Below are 21,535 nucleotides of genomic sequence, written 5' to 3'. Positions count from 1 at the left end.
AGCTTGTATGTATTCCCTTATAATGATTTTAGGCCCATACAAGTAAACCACAAAGATTTTAGGAATTGGTGGGTTAGAACTCTCCTGATATGCCTACAATCCTATTGTATGCTCTTCTTTAGTCTATGAGCAGAAAAATAAGTCTGATCCGAGAATAATTCTTGACTTCAGAAATTACTAAAAAAGTGTCTTTAAAAGAAAAAAAAATGCAATTTACCCTTGACAAGACTGATAATTACCAAAGGAAAAATACCAGTATATCTTAGTTCACCTGTCCTGCTTATATTCGTTAGTAGTCTCCACCTTCTCTGCATGTGAATTTTGCTTCAAGAGTGACACAAGCCAGAGAAGAAAGTGAAGCTGAAGGAAACTAGCAATCTTATTTATTTATTTATAACATTTTTCTTTAATCAATCATGTCAGAAACCAAAGAGCACCACTAAACTGATGGGCTATAAGTGACTTCCTCGATTGATATAGGTTAATTGAATAATCAAATTCTAAGGTCTAATAGAAAGAATAAACCTTAGTCAGTCCAACTTTTCAATAACAACAACAACAACAAAAACAACAAAAAACCCCCCCACAATCTACTTAGAGTTTTTACTGGATACTTTTTTATATCAAATGCCTAATGAGATGGCAAGCATGCATGAGTAATCACTTTTACTTACTGCTCTCATTAAAGCAAAGGTGAGCTACAATTCTTTCAGTCAGAAATAAAAATTCTTCTGATGCCTAGAAAATAGAATAGATCTTTCCATCGATGTTAGAGTGAATATGAAAGCAAATCTTTACTTAAAAACTTTCAGGCACATAATATAGCAAAAATAACATGGGGTATAATAATTCTACAATTTTTATAAGGTTGGCTGATTAGTACTCTTATCATATACTGCCCAGTTAAAAGACTAATTGGTATAAAGGAATAATTCCTGGGGTCCTGCCCCACTGAAAGATGTCCAGAGGTTTCTTTTGCCCCCTTTTTGTTATATCTGGTCCAGATTCTGGTTGGAAACAGAAAATCCTTTTAGTTGGTTTTCTTCTTGGAATAAGACTAAGCAATATTTAGGAATGTGTTTATAAGGTTAACTTGTTGTTCCTAAATGTTGGGAAGAAAGACAGGAAAAGTACTAGAAGCTGCAGCCATGTTTTAGCAATCTACAAAGCTATCAATATATGAAAAATATAAAAAACTATAAATCTTAGGCATCACTTCCCTGATCAGTAACAATTTTTTTTTTTTTACTTTTATTCAAAGAAAGTAGCACATTTAAACTGAATTTAATATAGTTAATATTAATAAATATCTCTTTAATAAAATTAATGGTTTCCCTTCTCTTGTCTATATGAGTGGTTTCCCTTCTCTTGTCTATAGAACTCTCTTAATTGTTTTTAAGCTCTTTAATGAGTTTAGTAGAAGTATTTTTACCTTAGCACATGCCACAAAATATTCACCAGTCTTGGAAGTGTAGCTAAGTTATTTTCAGGCATCAGTTAGAAAATGGTGTTCAGGGGTTTTTTTATGATAAGTGTTGTACTTCCAGTAACTCCAATATTTAATGTTGGAGGGGAGAAGTCTCATTTTAAAGTCTCACTTGTTTCACTTTTAAACAACTATCAAGGTGAAAAAGTAACACTGACAATGAATGTGCTAAATATTAGTGTGGAGTAAAAGCTGGTGGACAAATATTTGAATTTTGACATGAGGTGCATAATGCAACAAATGTTGTTGAGCTTGATGCCTTTCAATTTCTACTTCAGATGCCATAGATACTGAAGCCTGTATCTATCCTGTAGGTTGCATACAGAGGGCCCAATAAATCTGAGGTGACTCTTCTTTTGGTCTAAGAATAAAGCTTTCCAAAGCCTGATATACAGCTGTAAACCAGATATGCATCAAGAAAATAAAATTACTATGGACATTTTCCATAAAATTATATTATGTAGATTTTTGCTTAGCAGGTAGGATTGTGGCCTTTCAATATTTAAAGTCTGTTTATATGAAAGACAGAGAAAGACAAGACAACTGTCACTGATTTTAAACTGAAAGAGGGTAATTCAAGGTAGGATATGGGGAAGACACTTTTAGTTGTGAGAGAGGTGAGACTGGAACAGGTTGCTTAATGAAGCTGTGGGTATGCAGACTTCTTTCTGGTGTATTTTTACTTTCTATAAATACTTAACTTCTTCTCTAAAATCAAGTGCAGTCACTAAAACTGGCATTCTGAAACTAGGGATCTGCCCCTTGGACTGAAAATAGAACCAGAGTTCTCCCATTTTGTGGTAATACATAACAAAGTTGACTCATGGGCAAACAACTTCAGTGAAATCCTAGAATAAAGAGCATAATGTCATCCTATATTCAGGCAGAGTATCTAGCAGAGTCTTTCAGGTGTTCTGCAGCTGACAGGGCTTTCTGTCAGCTGACAAAAATGGACAGTTGAAATGAACTTGAAATAAAATTTGATGTCCTATAAAAAACTCCGAAAGCTTAAAAAACTACTTATGTCAATAACGTAAGGTTAAGTGCTAGATGGAGAATTCAGTTCAGATTGCCTCTTGCATTGCCCCAGTGTTACCAGAAGTTTTTCAAATACAACATAATTGTGATTCCCCGTTTATGGAATTGACACTATATAACAAATGTGTGTCTGGTTTTATGCTTTTTCTCACAACTTTAGAACTTCCTATAAATTCTCCCAGAGTCTCTTTAAAAGTATTGTGGTGCTGTTTGCATAAAAATCCCCATCAATTAGGTACTACAGAGATCACTGTCCAGCATATTGATCACTATTGCCTCAGTCTTGTACTCCCCAAGTGTGTCTGTTCTCAGCTGCTGTCTCACCTTAAACATGCAATGTAAACTCCATGGGAAAGAGAGTTCTTATTATTCGTTCATACACCACCTAGTAAAAGTGAGCCCTAGATCATGGCCAAGGTCTGATGATAATGCAAATACCAGTATATTATGGGAAAAAAAGGCATGACAGCATATTAAAAAGTAAAACATTTCTGAAGCAGGTAATTATTTGGCTTATATTTTTAAAGTCCGCAAACTGGTTAGACTGTGTTTCTTTCAGATCATACAAGCAGCATGTCCTCTCCCCAAGATGACATTTTTTGTTAGAATTATTATCACCTAATACTTATTACGAGTATTCACATCTGCACAGAATCAGTTTTCCCAAAGCAAGCTGCTCTATAATTCCAATTACAATGGAAGAACAAAACTAGAATGACACCTGTCTGACAGTGGAAATAACTACAGAAAAATTTGATGTGTTCATTACTCCAAGAACAGGTACAGTTTAGGATCATCTAACCACCCATAAAATCTCTACAACATTATTTTGGCAGCCATGGTGACCATGACAAACCGGTAGAAAAAGCAGTCACCCCCAGAAATCATATTCCCATGTCATGTCATTGGTACTAACTGCTGCATGGATCAACTTATGTCATGCGTCATTATGATGAGTTCTGGCAAGACAAGAAACATGAGATTATATATCACCAAATACATAGTTTATTTTATATATATATATATATATATATATATATATAATTTATTTATACCCCATGAGGGAATACTGGAGATTGTGTGAGGAGACTCACATCATCTTTGTAATTTGAAAATACTTTTTAGCTAGGAGAAAAGACCTAATTATGGCCTACAAAAATAAGTTTAGCCTTAGGAGTAAAAGAGATTTTAAGAAGAAGTTTGAAGGATGATAAATGCTAAATAATGCTCAGAAAAAGTTTAGGGTTATAGACAGCATGAGGCACTGTTTGGAAGAAAAGATTGAGAGCATGATCCAAAGTACTCTTCACTTGGATTTTATCACTAACTTCAATAAAGAGATATGACTGAGCATAGTATAGCATACAACCAACAAGAAAAAAATTAACAAACTATTTGACCTTATTTGTGAAAGTGACTGATTAAAAAAATTCAAAAAGTTAAAAAAATCTATTTATTTCCATATGAAGGAAGTTTAACAGTATAGCACAGAAAAATAAACCAGACTATGTTACTAAAGAAACTGTGAAAGCTCAGGAGCTACTGAAGGCTCTGTGGGGAACAAAGGGCAGGGACACCATGGTAAGGTGCCACTGTTTCAGTCAGCACTGTTTTGAAGACTGCCAGGAGGAAGTAGAAGGGGAGTCAGAGGGAAAATTTTGGAGTTTAAAGGTAGTAATATATTAGTGTGTTTCTACATGCACTCTTTGTTTTTGAATGCTTGTTCCTCTTTAAAATGCAGTAAAATAATCTTCAGAAGTTGGCTGCCTTCATTTTAATATGAGGCATAGATATGGACACTCAGTTCCATAGCTCATTAAAAAATGTCTTCTAGGAATATCTTTTTCTAGGGGACGAGCAGTCTGTGGAGATTAACATCCATCTCACCAGAGAGTCTTGTTAGTGAACTATGAAAATAAATCATATTTCTGCAGCAAAATGAGAGCTTTGAGCTACAACACAGAACATCTTTTTCAAACCATTTTTCCACACGATCTTTATTCTCACTGACTTACCAACTCCACAAAAGCTTACACAATGAATATAAATCATACCCATGAGGAATTTCTCTCTTTCCTAAAGGCTGAGAGCAGACACACACATGTTGTTTTATTCTTCAAACAATGTGATGAATATTTTATGAGATATGAAGCTTCCATGAGAGACACCAAAGGAAGGCTGAGTCTCTGCCCTTCTACCTCTCCTCTGGCTCACCTCCCACTCTTCCAAATTAACTTTCACACATATGAGAAATAGAACAGACTGTGGTCATACATGCCCCCAGGAAATCTGTGACTTGTACTGCAATAACTTGTACTGTGTCTGTAACATTTGTCTATGCTACTTAAAAGAGAAAAGGTTTTCAGTAGCAAATTCATGTGCTCCTAATCTGTTTTGTCGTTGGGGAGACCAAAGGTGGGGGTAAGTGTTGTCCCAGAGCAGAGACGATTAGTGCCAATGGGCTGAAAACTTGGGCAGGTAAAGTTTCAGATCACTGCTGACAAAGCTCAAGAGATAACACAACAGATTGGAACAATTACTTGCTTGAAGTTCCTTGAAATATTTTTTTCTTTTTCCAAGCCTAGTTTTGACTCACAGGAAACTATTGAAGTTCATAAAACATAGATATTTCAAACTTGATTCTTCCCTACTAAGCAGATCATGCATGATTTATGTCTGTATATAGCAGATGTAAGAGAACAAGACTGAACTGATTGCATTTCATACCTGCTTTTATCTGGGTATAAAGGACTGCATAAATAGCAAAATGTGAAGCATCAGGCCCATTTTCTTAAATGAGTAGCAGAAGCATCTTTTCCTGAAGCTCAGTCCATACTGTCAAGAGGGGATGTCTAATCACTGTGCTGAGAGGAGATCCCTTTTTCACCAATCATTGGTGGAATTTTTGTGTTTGTAGAAGGTAGAATAAAGGCAAGGGAAACAACAAATACATTTCACTTCAATACTGACAAGGTCACTGATGGCCCTTCTAATGTAAAACATTGTTCCTTGTTCAATCACTATTCTTTTTTTTTTAAACACATACTGTTTTGCTATGGAGCTTAACCAAATGAATGCTGAAGTTACGGAAAAAGACTTTCAACTTGGGAATGACAACTTTTGCCTATATGGGTGAAAATTAGGGATGTTAATGATGATTTAAAGTCTTACATACTTGCAGCTCCAGAGCATCTTTACAAAATAAGTGATGCAACAGTCAGAGCTAGCGGGGCAAAAAAGATAGGACAGGAAGTTTAAGTGAGCACAACTTAGGCCAGCATTACATGGCACACTGACATTTTTGTGTGGATCACTGTCAAGACTACACATGCATTCATGAGATCCAGGTGACATAGTGAACATTGTCCACTTAGATGTCTTTACCACTCCTTCTCTTCTTTCTCATTTTAAGATTATTAATAAAGATCCTTTTTTAGTGGATCCTTAATCTAAACCAGAAGGGTTTTCTGAGCTTAGAGCTCAGTCCTATTCCAGAGGTTTATATTTATAAGTACTTCTCAAGTTGGAAGAAGAACTTTCAAAAGATAAGGCTTGAGAGAGTAAAATGAGCATTTCCTTTTCTCATCTGTAGCTGTACTGTGCTACTTTGTGTCAGAGACTACTGAATATCTGGCTGATGAAACCAACAGGAATCCTTTTTACTCTCTTAAAAATGACTGAAAAGCTGAATTCCCACTCTTTCCGTTTCTCACTCTAGCCACTCATAATACAGTGACACTTAAAGCTGTTTATACTTTTTAAAGGTTTTGATTCAAGAAAAGTCATCCAACTTTCAATTTCCGTGCATCTGACAGAGAACAAAGTAAAGACAAACATAGGAGAGAAAAAGACTAGACTAGAGTGATTTGAGACACTAAAAATACTGTTTAATCTGATTTCTGAATCGTCAACCATCTCCAGAAATCTTTCAGCACTTCACAAAGTTAAGGAGAAATTAGTGTTTCTATTTTTCCATCAAAAAATATTAAGAATTTATTCTTGGATAAGAAAGTAAATGTTTTCAAAATAAATAGGCAACTTAGTAATCTAATTATACATGCTTCTAGTATTCTGATTGCTGGACTGTAACATATCTGCTTTGCTGCAAAACTTCTGTTTCAGTGGGCAGAGCTATTAGACATGAAACTTGTGTCTATTTATATTCTAAAAAGGTATAAGGTTTGTTTTCATCTTGTTCTTTTTTCAAAGAAGTAATTCGTATTTAAAAGCAAAGAAAATCTAAAATTCTAAGCCATACATAAGAGAAGGAGATGTAATCCCTGTTGACTGGAGAAAAGACAAAGTAATAGAGAGAAGAAGAAGAGTGTTTTTACCTAACAAAATGCACTAAAACAAATCAAACAAATGTGTAATTTAATTTTAGAAATTAGTGCTGTGAAGTTTTCAAAAGATTCTTCTACCTATACTCTGAAAGTTTCCTACTAGGTCATAACAGTAGTACATCCAGGTCCACTACTGCCTGTCTGGAAGTGGCTGTAAGAAGAATTAGCAAGTAAAGGATACTCTGTGTACCTAATCCTTCAGCAGTGGATTAGTACCTTCTAACTTCCACGTATTTAAACATTTGCTGAAGCAACGTAACTTAAAACAATATTTCAGCAAGTATTAGTGCTGCAAAAGAGAGACGTTTATTTAAAACTGTTTCCTGAGGGAGAGTGTGTGTGTTTTCCTCTTGATTTTGTTTTAGTAATATCTTACTGTCATGTGTTTAGTGCATTAGGTAATACAGAAAAAGGTAGAGAAATAACATGATGTTATCCCTAATATTTAAGTATATGCTTATTTAACAGAGCAGAGAAGATTATTATGATATTTTTTTCAAACTATTCTACTCTTAGTTGTATTACTCAAAAGGGAGAAAAAGTATTGACCTAAAAATGTTAGTCTGGAATATATATATATATATGTTTTTATATATCTGTATCTATATACATACACACACATATGAAATTGTCTTCTAGGGGTTTATCAAAAACATTAATTAAAAGAAAGTAGGTTTAGATTTGATATTGGGTGGGAGTTCTACACTTTGTGAGTGATGAGGCATGGAACAGGTTGCCCAGAGAAGCTGTAGGTGCCCCATCCTGGAAGTGTTCAAAGAGCAAGGCTGGATGGAGCTCTGAGCAGCCTGGTCTAGTCTCCCTGACTGTAGAAGTTGGAACCATATTATTTTTAAGGTTCCAACCAAAACCATCCTATGGTTCTATGATTACCTTGGATTATTTTCCCCCCATTGTACAAAAGCTGAAAAAGGAATATCAGCTGCAGCCAAAATAATTTGAAGCTCAAATCCATCTGGTTTTACTTCCACAGAAATGTTTCTTTCTTCTCAGCCTATTCCGTTTTCTGGGATCTCTTTTTGCAATAAAATACTAGTAAATATAACCAGAGATATCAGAATTTCTAGTTTTAAAACCAGTTAAATTTAGTTTAGGAAATCTCAATAACTGTATCATATGAATGTAGTAGAGGAACTGCAAAGAAGAAGACAATATCATGAACCATCTTCAACACCAATTCTCAGAGCGAAATGTTCTATGGGACTTTCAAAAATTTTCTAAGTAAAATGGAAAACTAAATGCAAAGGTAACCATTCATTAAAAATTTCACTGTGAAGAAAAAAAAACCAAAATCCACCCATACAGAAATAATGGCCTGAACTTCACTCCTAAAAGAGTAAATGGTTTCAAACACAATATCAAGCTAATAACAAGTAACTATCAAGCTAATGTTAAGTTTGTGGAAAGAGGTCATCTAATGCTCTCCATGCTTCTGAAATACGAGTTGCCAGAACAGCAATGAAACCCCCTGAAGTTACTTATTGAAATCTTTTTGCAAATATCAATTCCCCCTTTGGGTGAGATTGAGATGGTTTGAAGCCACTGTGGTTCCTTGGGCCACACAGCAAAAAACAGCTGTGCACAGAGGCAGGTAACATCTGGACTGCTAAGTCCAATCCACTAAGTCCAGTCACCACCAATCACTTCTCTGTTCTAATACCAACAGCTGCTGTGAGCAGCTGAGGAGGTGTAGGCAGACCAAAAATCTTTTCAGAAATGAGAATTCAAAGGCATGGCTTTAGATGGCTTTATTGTCAGGTAATGCTATCAGGAGCTTTTAACCTCCAGATAATGGCATGAAATTGCCTGAGGTCAGCAATGACTGAAAATTGTGACAATTAGATGGCTTCTTTGTGGCCTATAGGAAATGAATTGGTGGCCTCATTCCAGATCTCCATCATAAAACAATTACAGCTAATGTTGATTGATATCTTTGATTGCAACCATGGCTCAGAGGCCAAGACTGAATGAGCCTTGAAAATAAACTGCCCTTCAACCCAGAAAAGTCAATCCTCTGAGCCAGAAGTGAGGCACACACTAGACTGAGAAAAAATATACCTGTTTTTGCTCACTCTACTGACAGAAACTTTGCCTCCACTACTAACTGTCAGTGCCTTCTGCTTAGGATGGAACAAAAAATGGAAGTCCTTTGAGAGGGTTTAGGAAGACTTATTACATATAACTCTTTATGGATTTCACTCAAACACACAAGACTTCAGTTGGTGTGGTGTTGTGGTACCAAGTGCTGTGCAGGTGCTGTGCAGGTGCTCAACAGTCCACTCTCCACATGGCCTGCCATTGAAACAAATGGGACAGGTGTGGGAACTAAGATGCACCATTAATAGAGTTTGACAGACAGTGCATGAGGTGCAGTGAGACAAGGTAATAAATCTCAGGTCAAAAACTTAATGTGTGGCAGAAAAAAGGGTCCAAACAGAGGATTGGATCTTGGCTATAAAACTGAGTTAAAGGCAAATAGTTCTGGGTGTCACAGATACTTTATACCTTTTACTTATGGCATCACAGAAGGGGAACTGTGCTTTAGTGCCCACGTGTTTAATGCCAATCTAGCATTACTGAAGTGCAAAAGAAATAACAAAGGGTTTTAGACTACATTTAGATGTCAAAAACTCCTCAATTTCCTGCCTAATGCTTGAAGTATTTGTGACTGGTTAAATCCTACCCCAGACACAACTAGATCAGAAGATTTTACTTGAGGAGCTGTTCTTGAATCTTTTAAAAGATTTCATGTGCTGGGAGACATCTCAAAACTCCTGTTCCCAACTGTTTATTTCACAGCATAAAGGTCAGTTTGCACTGGCTATGTAAAATATGAGTAGTGGTAAACACACACATTGATTAGCATTTGAAAATGTCATGCTAATAAAAATATAAATGACAAAGAAAAAAAGAAAGTAGAAGTTAGAGTGATCCTACAAAATATATGGTTAAAATCTACTTCTTCTGTAGTAGTGAGTATTGAAAAAGAATACAGTAGATATCTGTAGAAGTATATGACTGCATATTGGCAGCTGTCTTTTGCTGCACAGGATTCAGTCTCCTCACCTTCTTCTGCCTTCAGTAAGAGAGCATGGGTTGTGTCTGCCTGTCTTAGACACTGCAGTACAGTTTCAGCTCTAAGAAAATCCATGCAGGAGCAAAAATTCACAACAGTGCTTTTCCAGTGGACTGAAACATTTCAAGCATAACTCTTGAAATTACCTGAGGCAAACACAAAAAGATCAAAGAATCCTAGAGGAAATTATTCTAATGCTCAGCTGAAGCATAATAAGCAACCTCTAACTGGAATTTATATAATCCATCTGCCTTTTCCTCTAAAGACAACAAATGTCTTTCACTGGTTTTACATTTTAGGAGGTTAAAAACAATGCATTTCTTTATCAGTTGTCCCCCTGTACAAACGAAAAAGACCTATAGAATCACAAAATCACTTAGAATCACAGAATGGTTTCCTTTGGAAAGAACCTTAAAGGTCATATAATTTCAACCACTCCAACACAGGTAGGGATCCCACCCACTAGATCATATTGCTCAGGGCACCATCCTAATAGGTTTTGAACAGTTTCAGAGGCATGACATCCACAACTCTGAGAAACCTGTTCCAGTGCCTCAACCCCCTGACAGCACTCTCAGCCTGTCTTTGCAGGAGAGGTGCTCTGGCACTCCAATCATCTTTGTGGCACTCTTCTGTGACAATTCTAACACATCCATGTCCTTCCTGTGCTGGGACTCCAGAGCTGGATGCAGGGTTCCAGGTGAGGCCACACCAGAGCAGAACAAAGGGGCAGAATCCACTCCCTGCCCTGCTGCCCACACTGTTTTGGATGCATCCCAGGATGTTTGGCTTTGTGTGCTGGGAGTGCTCATGGCTGGGTCATGTCCAGCTTTTTATTTACCAACTCCCAAGCTGTTTTCCACAGGACTAGTCTCAGTAAGTTTATCTCCCAGTGTGTGTCCATGCTTGAGATTAGCCTAGCACCTTGCTCCTGGACTTGTTTAACCTCATGAGGTCCTTGTAGACTCATGTCTTGAGCTTGTCCAGGCTGCCCTGGGTATTATTCCTTCCTTCTCTTGCTGAGGCCCATTGCACCACTGCCCACTGCACCACTCATCTTTGTGTCCTCTGCAAACTTGCTGAGTGGTGCTCAACACCACTGTCTACGTCATTGATTGGTCCCAGGACAGAGCCCTGAGGGACAGCACTTGTCACTAGCCTTCACCTGGGCATAGAAGCATTACCATCACTCTCTGTCTGCGTCCATCCATCCAATTCCTTATCCACAGGATAGTGCACCTTCGAATCCATGCCTCTCCAGTTTGGAGACAAAGACCATGTCAAAGGCCTTACAGAAATCTAGATGACTTTTTAAGGTTTAGACTAGAAAAGTCCTTCAGAATTGAGTCCAGCAGTTTACCCAGCACTATCAAGTCCATGATTAAATCCTGTCTCTAAGTGCCATATCTACACGACTTCATGGTTCATCCAGGTATGGTGACAATCATTTTCCTGGAGAGCCTGTTCCAATATTTGACAATCCTTTGGGAATTTTTTTTTCTAATATCCAATCTGAAATTTCCTTGGCATAATCTGAAGCTGTTTCTTCTAAGTCCTATCAATGTTACCTGGGAGAAGAGACTGCCACTGAACTGTTGTTCACAAATTATTTTTTTTTAATAGGTTATGAGCTGGAGCTATCTCTTCTTGCACTACATTCACATAGCTGTAGACAATGTGCTTAGTTCAACTCAAGATATGACCACTTCTCAGCTGAGATGTAAAAATGTGGCATATGAATATTCTTAACCTATTTCAGTTGGAAAGTATGTCAATTAGCTTAAAGTGCTTTCATATTTTATATAATTCTGATCTCAAAAAAGGTATTACTATTTAACTAAATATCAAATGAATGGAGAAGAATCTAGATATCAGGCTAACAGAACGATATATGATCTACCTTTTAGCATTGTTAAGATGTAAAAATTAAAACATTCCTATCCCTTTCTTACGACGATTTTCCTGTCATGCCCTGTAATATTTTAACAGAGGATCAAGATGCTACAATTTATATGCTAAATGGAGGACTTCTGGATAGTTGGAATTATTTTTCACTGACAATAAAAGAGTGAAATAGCAAATCCTGTTGGTTATTGCGCAAATCCAAATGGATTAATAGCATGAGTATACCATACGAACAAAAACAATCCCAGAGAACAAATACTTAAGTTTCTATTTTAAAGTGTCATTCTAATAAAATCCAGGGCAAAAATCTCAAGACTTAGTCATCATGATTGCTGAGAGTCTCATTAAAAGATGGTATAGAAAAAGGAAACATATCAGGCTCGATATGAAAAAATATAGTATTTACATATAGTAATGCACATATATAAATAGGCAAAAAAAGTTGTTACAGACTTAATAAAAACACCTAATCAGCAAAAATCTATATGAATTCAATGGTTTCTGAGCCCAGGGTACTCCTAATATATATATATATATATATATATATATGTATTTTTACATTTATAACTCAGGAGTGCTAACTACACTATTTCTCTTTTCTCTGAGTGGATATTTCTACAATGTATTTTCATTTAAGCAGTTAGCAACTTTAGTCATCTGTGTTACTAAAACACCTGAAAGCTACTAAATATATTATTTACTGTTTCAAACACTGCAATTGTGCATGAAATTATACAAAGTGTATAGTTTTTATCCTATATATGTTTCAGTGAGATATTGAAACATTAATGGTTAATGACTAAAAAATTTGTCAGTGCTCCAAAGCAGTGTGTGCTTTGCTGAGCTCAGGTTTGCACACCCTGCCACCAAAAGAAAAGGACAAGAAGAGTTTCTTATGTGGTGGTGAAAGCTCTGATCTGCATCAGACAGAGCAGTTGAACACCCACCACCAGAGGACACAAGCTGGGTTTTGATCAAGATACAGGAGAAGCCAAAAAAAAAGTTGTCCCTGCTGAGGCATCACAGTGTCCTCCCTTACACGACTGGCTCAGGTGTAAAACTCCCCAGGGAAGTACTGGGAACATTCTAATTTGCTGCAAGAAAACTACTAACAAGAACCTGAGTTACCTTTGACTTCAGGGGCAGATCTTATCAGCCTTAGAAATGGAATTTCTTATTCTCCAGTGTTCTTAATGAATTAAGAACCTGTGCTGTTTTCCTCTTTCTTCCTAAAGCATGAAATATTCAAGGATGATTATGGCCTGTGTTATCTTGCAACTCTGTAAAATTTTCATTCCATTTGAGTGGCAAGGCTTTGATGGTTGTGGAGCTGCAGGGTCAGCCCCTGTGAATAGAAACCAAGGCTGCCAATGCAGAACAGAACACTGTCTGTTGCAGTAGACTGCAGAGCAGATCGGTCCCTGGTCCTTGCTAAGCCCATTGACTAGATGATGATGGTGGTGCCTCTGTGATAACATTTCTAAGAAAGAGTGAAAAAATCCTGGAGGCAAATTGTAATAAAGACAAGTGAGAAAATGTGAGAGAGCCCTGTAGGTTGCAAGGTCAGGGAATGAGGGGGAGGAGGAGATGCTGCAAGTGCCAGAGAAGAAATTCCTGGCAGCCCCTTGAAAAGACCACGGTGATGCAAGTTGTTCCCCTGCATACCATGGAGGTCCGCAATGGAGTAGACATCCACCTTCAGCCCATGAAGGATTCTATTCCATAGCAGGGGTGTGCCTGAAGGAGGCTGTGTAAAAAGCTCATCCTGGACCACATTCCTGGCAGGAGCTGAAGCCTGTGGAGAGAAGTCCATACAGAAGCAGGGCTTCTGACAGAAGCTGTGGCTGGTGGGGAGTTCTTTCTGGAACAGTCCATTTCTGGGGGACTCTCCTCTGTGGAGAGAATTCACACTGGAGTAGTTCTGAAAGAACAGTATTCTTTGGTGAGGATATCCCATGCTGAAGCACTTGAAAAATGCAGAGAAGAAGGAGTGATAGAGACAAATTATTATGGATCAGTCTCCATTCCCCGTCTGGTTGCGCTACTCAGAGAGGAGGTAGAAGGATTGGGAATGGAGGAGTGAAGCTGAGCCTGGGAAGAAGTGGGGGAGGAAGGGGAAATGGAGAGAGAGATGGGTAGGTTTGTCTAATTCTGTCTTTGTTCATCACTATTCTATTCCATTTTAAATTTTTCATATATAAAATCAATTTTTCCCAAGTTGAATCTGATTGTAACTGATGGGTGAACTCCTGTGTTTATATCAAACTATGAGGTTTTATATTTTATTTTTCTGCTCTGTCCTCTTGAAGAGAGGAAGTCAGGAATGCCTGGGTGGACGTCAGTCATCCAGACCAGATCCACCCACAGAATGGTGTAGATTAACTTGGAAGAAACTTCCACTTTTGGAGAAACTCCAGAATTGCTTCTTCCCACTATATGAAGCAGGAGCGGAACTAACAGAATTAGAGAACAGAATACATTCCCAAATGCAAAGAGAAATCCAACATGGCCACCTCCTTGCTAGAGGAAAATCTACCACAGGAAAGCAAGAGGAAAACTAATGTTCTAATTTGACAGAATTCAATGAATCATAGCTTTGCCTTTCAACTGCAAACATGGTCATTACTGTGATAGTTGCAACCAGAAAAAGTGACAGAACTTTGTGTCATCACTTAATGAAATCTATCTTCTCTAAATGTATACACATATATTTAGTCTGTAGGCACAATTTCTAACACTGTCATGCATGCCTTTGAATGTGGTTTTGTCCATACCAGAATAATTTATAAAGATGTCCATATAAATATATGAAATACACATATATACCATTTTACCATTTGCATCTACCATTTGCACATTTAGTTTCACTTACATTGTAAGCTAGCTCAACAGCAGTAGAGTATGTTATTCTCAAAAATACTTTTTCAGTCTTTCATTTCTTGACCATACCTCATTAAAGAGAGGAACCTATAATACTGAACTCTATTAGTACTAAACATATGTTCATGATGAATGGTTATTTGATATGATGACTAACATTATCTTATTGTAGTCTATACCTAATCAGCCCTTACAATTTAATTCCAGTAACCCATGGAGTAAAGTAATTGTCAAAGATACCAACAGTGTAAGATCCTACCCTCAAGTTTAGGAAAACATAAGTCAAATATTATTTGAATGTCTGAAACATAAATAGCTGAAAAAATATTGCTGTTCAATGTACTTCAATATATAGTATCTTATGCTTTGATATCTTACAATATCTTATAGCCTTGATCTTAAATTTCAAAATTGAAAGGGAAGTTTAATAATGTTAATTACATATATGTTTCCCTTATTAATAGGTTTCAACCAAAAATTTTGCATTGCAATAGTAAGAATGGAGCTGTTTATTATTATTATTACTATTATTATTTTGTTTCAGCTTTTTTCAGGAAATTATTTTCACTTACAAAATTCTGGAACACTAAATCTGCTATGAGATGTGAAATTTCACTTGTCAAGATACAGAGATTGCAAAGGGCATTTTAAGGGTGATTTTAATGCATGACCATATATTAGAAGATTCCCATTCTACCTCCTAGGAAGAAAGAATGGGGTACTATTCAACTGACTTGAGCAGCTCACCTGAAGTTGCTAAAATGTATAATTTTCAATGTTCATTTAGAGAGTTCTTAAAATGCATACTCTTTATTTGAGAGACCATGAGATATAGTTCACATTCAATTTAGGAGCCTTATATCTCAGTGTACTCTGGCTGCAGGGTCTGTTTGCTTTGACAATCTGTATTGAACTGTCCCCAGCTGGATTGGCACCATCAAGGTGCATCACATTGAGGCAGTCGTTTGTTCATTCCCATCTCATCACAGAATGATGCTCCTGTAGTCTCAGATGTGCACAAATACATGTTTTCTTCACAGTACCACAACAGATCAGCCAATAAGAGTAGAAAAGCAAACTCTCATAAATCTTGAACTATAAAATAATGGAATTGTAAAGAAAGAAATTTAAAATGCCATTTGAATTTGACAAAATCCTCAGACAGTCAAACTACAACCTGAACCAATGTTATGAATTGGTGTCAATGTTATGAACCAATGTACAGAAATGTCTGTGAAAAATAGTGTAATATTTTAAATGTGCCTATGGTGAGACAGAAATCTAACCCAACATGACACTGAGAAAAATAAGTAATAAGAAGAAACCTTTATAACAATATTTATGTAACCACACTTTGCATGGCAAAGGGTTGGGAGCTAGAAGGAATGACTCAAATAACTTGGCATTTACTTTGACTCTGTGATCCATCTTTTTGTTTTTTCTTGTATTTTTTTTCCTCTTCTTTCCAACTTATCTATTTCTGTGAAATGATGAACATTCAAAAGGTTTTACAGATTTTAAAAATACTTAAAAAATATTAAAAGATGTTAAGATTTGATGCTTTGATTGTTAACTGATCTAGATTGGATGTTTTCTGCTTTTCAGCTGCACCTTGACTTGTGACAGGGAAGAATTTATTCAAGAAGTCAAAATGTTATGCGAATTTAGCTTCTCTTGTCAGCAACAGGATACTGGTATTGACACATTCAAGATGTCCCTAAGGCTTTCTCTATACTTGTCTTTGCCTCATCCTTTTGTAAGATCCTCTGTAATGATCTTACAAAAGTTACACTTTTTGTGACTTTCCCTAGGAGCTAATTTTTTTTTTTTTATTAGGGAGCATAGTGGTGTTTGGTGCATTTGATTTCCTTTGTTGGCCTGCTGAAATTGCTAGACAATTAAAATCTATTGATTGATGAGGTGATAAAATGATGAATAGAAGGATAAAACCTGAGGGATAGAAGCTGAGTTAGAGAAATGATGTTCAGAAAATGTGACTTTGTTTTTAATTGAAGCATAAATTTGAGAAACAGGATTATGAGATTTCATTTCTACAAAGGCTTATGGGGGTGAGTTTGAAGAGGTAAACGGTCTTTATATTGACCCATTCTGGTCTGATTTGGTCCATAGCGTAAAGCTTTCTTTAAGTAATCTAAGGGCAATAAAGGCTTGATGAAGGGGACGCCTATAACGCAAAGCATAAAAATGGACAGTTCCAATATGCACCACTGACAACACCAATTGCTTACATCATAAGCTTTCAGATGTAGAAAAATCTGTTAAAATACTTAAATAGGATAGAAAATTTAATAATAATAATAATAATAATAATAAATTAAAAAAGAAGAAGAAGAAGAAGAAGAAGAAGAAGAAGAAGAAGAAGAAGAAGAAGAAGAAGAAGAAGAAGAAGAAGAAATCATCCTTGATTTTCCAATGAGGCAGTATACTAATGAGAGGATCAGTATACTGTCAGTCACATTCCCACAATGTTTACACAGGAAAAGCAAGAGCTTTTCTTAGAGGTCTACTGGCTAGATTTTCCCTGATTTAACGATGAAAACAGATTTTATCTATAAGAATTAAAAAAATTATGATAATTTAGTAAAACTAATCACCTTACCCCAAATGGAAGGGCAAAAAGATTTATAGAAACTTGTTTTCTTTCAGGAAGTGTTTATCTTTACAGCTTCAAAAATCTAAAGATGTGACTAACAATGAAAAGACAATAAAAATTAGAAATGCAAAGGATTAAAGGTTCATTTTGTTTGCTTTCTGATTCTTAAAAGACACAATCTTTTAAGTAGCTTTTTCTACCACTGAAAATCACAGAATACCTTAGATAGAAATGAACACTACCTTTTCAAGTATTTACATAGCTTAGGGGCCTTTTATTCCAAGAAGACAACAACCTCTTAATTAAACTCAAGAAATCACAAATAACTTAAGAAAATCATTAAAAATACTAGATTTCAAAAAAGAAAAAAATTGGATGAAGAAAAAAATCAAAGACAAACAAAATTGTAGTAACAGTTATGAGTCTCTGAAGCTCAGACTATCCTCCATAAATCATTGGAGCAGTCAAAAACTTGATCGTCATCCCTGAACTCCCAGATGTACTCACTTCTCACTTGATTTCATAAGTGGACTACTGTAAAAAGCCCTAGATTAACTTGGAGCTATCAGTCTATTGCACATGCATAATAGCCTGGAAGGAAAAACATGGTGTCACTATCAGTCACTCAAAGCCTCAGATCTAAACCACACAATTGCCCCCATGTATATTTGTATATATTTAATTTTCTGCTGTGCTGAAACTTTAAAAGGTATATACTATTTGTTGAAAACAGAGTCAGATAGACTGGTATAAACTTAGTGGAATCATTTTTTTAACCATGTCATAAGAGGTTAAAAACAGCACTGAAATATCCTGACAGACTTTACTTCTCATACATTAGCAATACTGCCATTAAATCAAACTAAAAACCAAACCAAAACAGAAAATAACTTTTTTTTCCCTGCAAAAATCTCACAAAAAGTAAACCTGCAAAAAATAGAGCCTTTTTTTTTACTGTTTGAAGAATTGGTTTAAGGTTCCATGGACTTAAAAGAGTCTCATTTAAAAAAATTTCATTTGTTTTCAAAATTGCTCTCCCCCCAGTCACTATAGGAGCACTGGGCCTTGACAGGGTACCAATTGCCCTGTGCCATAATGCCACCATGCAAAATTTGAAAGGAAAATATGAAGATCTTGGTTCAGACGTTAATTTCCCCACTGCTTTTTGGAGGTTTTTTCTAAGCTCATTGGCTAGTAAAGCAATTTAAGATTTATGAGAAAGGATTTCTCCTGCCAATTTTTTGTAGAGCTTCTAATTTTTGGCCTATTTTTTCAGCCAGAAGAATATCATGGAAAGCTGGAAAAAGTTTATCCTTTGATGTAAATGGTGAAAAGTTTGAACCCTTATTGAGACAACAAACATACTAACAGTTTAAGTATACTTAGATTTTACAGTACAGACCACAAAAGACAACTACAAATGAGAGGCAGCAAAGAGAAAAAGTAATATTTTTTGAAAGGTAAAATAAGAATTTCATGTGCTTTTTGCTTCTTATGTTCCACATACTACACAGTACAAAACCTTTGACTTCTATCACTGTTGACTTCTCTTCAATAGCTAACCTTTCAATTAAATGTTACAAACAATTTCTTTTAAAAATGGATAAAAATCTGAGTCTTAAGGAGACAAATATTAGTAAAGTATAAACAATCCTGATGCAACAGTGACTCCAACTTTCCATTAATATCATCAGAATAAAGCTACCATGAGAAATACAGACACATGAGAAGAACATTTTGCTAGGCTGTTGATTTTGATTGAGAAATAAAGTGAAACTAAAACCACAATCCAGTACATAATGTTATTTTAAACAATTTCTTCTCACTATATATCAGCATGAAAATTCTCCAATTGTGATGACAATGATGAGTTGCAACATTGTGTTTATGAAATTGTTATTCATATTTTCGTCACTTGTCCATCTTTTTCCCCTTTATTTTTTAATTTTTTTTGTTTTTGAACATTAAAACCCACAATCTATTAAAAATCTATTAATTAAATGACTGACTTCAGAGAATAATTCAGTTGCAGCAGTAAGTGATCAATATGTACTTTTCCTGACCATTACAAAAATAATTCCATTGCAAATATTTTTTCTGAAAACAGGCAGAATACAATGGTAGTGCAGCTATTAAACAGATACAAATATAGCTGAACTGCATGGAGTTTCGGGTGTGCTCCAAATCTAGAAGTCTGGAGAAATTGATGTGAAGACAGTTTTTCTGTACTTCTGTTTGGGCTGTATTTTACCCATGAGGTCACGTCTGGAGGTTGTACAGTCCAGATCACAAAGCAGCGTCACCTGAACACTGCTCTAATGTTTCCTGAGCTAAACTGTGTATTTGTGTAACTCACATTGGCATTAGCTTGGAATTTGTTCAGCAGTATCTACTGCTGCCCTACTTCAGGACAATTTTGAATAGTTTTGGTGAATAAAATATGACTTCTTATTTTTTACCAAGGAGAAAATCACTGTAAGCTGGTAGAGTCTCAGCTTAGCATATTGTCTTGATTCTGAGATTTAGTTTTTACCAGAGTGCCATGTTCCTGCGTACATTTTAAATTGAAAAGATAAAAGCTACAACAACATGCAGAAAAAAAGATGCAAAACTGTTCATAGTATTCTCCCTCCCTCGCGAAACCTCCATCAAAATCAGATAAGACAGACTGACTTTTGCTAATGTTTTAATGTGTCCTTACCACATTGCCTTATATTAAGTCAATTGGTTTCTGCAGGTTGTTGAAAGGAATGAGATGGATTATTTAAACAGGAGTCTTAGAGATGAAGAGAATTCTCAGTATCTAATAATGAAACAAATATTATGGCAAAATAAACAGGCAATCAGCCCTAAAATTCATACACCTAACAACCTTTTAATAAAATAACTTAGATAGATGTCACTAATCTCTGTTAACCTAATTATTTACATTTTTTTCATTGCTCTCACAGTGGTTATATGCTATCAGGTGTAGAGATTCTTCTTGATATCACAATGTAAGGGAATAAGTCAGCCTCCTTTTGTCAAAAAAACGTTTTCTCTAAAGAAAACAATTTACTGCACAAAATAAAGAGCTGCTTAGAACTAAAATGGCAATTGTCATTTGCATTTGTGATTGTGAAATAGATTTTTTTTTTTGGATGGAGAGAGCAGTGAGATAGAACTTGCAATTGAAAAACGCCCAAGAATAAAAAATCTTATTGAAATAGACTTACCTGTTTAACTCTTAATAGTCCAACACTTCCTCTTTACCCCACAAATCTTTTAGTCACGGGGTGAAGCCAAAATACAGCACTTTATCATAACAATCCCAGTCTCTCATGGACAACAGCATCTCTCATGGCACCACACTCTGAATGCTTAAAACAGACCTGGAAAACACAGATATTTTCACATTTTTATAGAAATATACTCAACCATGTCTTAGTATAAGGAAACATGAGCACTTAATCAATGACTATGTTATAAAGGAGTAAAAAATCATAAAAATCACTTGGTAAACAAGTTGGAAATTGAGAACTGATGTTCCAGAAAACATATTTTAGCTGATTATATAAAATTTTGTTGCACTTATTGACCCATTAAAACTGTCAGGAAAAAGAAATAGTATTTATCTTTCTTTTTTTTTTTTTTTTTTTTTAATGAAGATTTTCAGACATAGACTTGTAAGCCTTTTCTGATTTGAATTCCAAAATTAGTATCTTCTTCTGAACCAAATAGAATTTTATCTGAGAAAGGTCATGGAAAGGTTTCAGTACAATTATAGTTAGTTGTTACATGAGAGCTTCGCTGAGTACCGTTTTGTTCAGTGTCTTTACTGGAAAATTGTAATATCCAGCTAGATGATGCAATGCAAATGCATACCAATAGCACGCCATTTTTTTTTTAAAGCAAATAAAGAATTCAGGTGGCATATTGAAAGATGGTTGTAATATCTATCTAGAACTCTGCTTCTGTATAGCCGCAATATTTCTTGAAAAAATCTTCTACCATTTTTAAGTACCTCTTAATAATTCACAGAATCACAGAATGACTTCTGGTCAAGGAACTAATGAAGATCGCCCCCTGGAAAATGCTTTTGAAGTCACTGGAGTCAGTCAGTACTGGACATTTTAAGCATCACCTCCTAAGGGTAGAGTAAGAGGCAATTCCAAAACGTCAGAAGTCAAGCAAGC

At 35.8% G+C, this 21,535-nt stretch overlaps 1 protein-coding gene across 1 annotated transcript in view; it reads right to left on the bottom strand.

Moving 5' to 3' along the window:
• The window catches only part of LINGO2 (leucine rich repeat and Ig domain containing 2), a gene marked incomplete at its 3' end in the record, with an annotated part of 161,300 nt that extends 140,637 nt beyond the window's left edge, over positions 1 to 20,663 (bottom strand). The window contains exon 1 of the mRNA XM_083883118.1: positions 20,585 to 20,663. The remainder of the gene's footprint in view (positions 1 to 20,584) is intronic.
• Between the last annotated feature and the right edge of the window lie 872 nt (positions 20,664 to 21,535).

Source organism: Zosterops lateralis, assembly GCF_965231275.1.
Source record: "Zosterops lateralis genome assembly, chromosome: Z".
Lineage (NCBI taxonomy): Eukaryota > Metazoa > Chordata > Aves > Passeriformes > Zosteropidae > Zosterops > Zosterops lateralis.
This window is presented reverse-complemented; position numbering and strand designations above follow the sequence as displayed.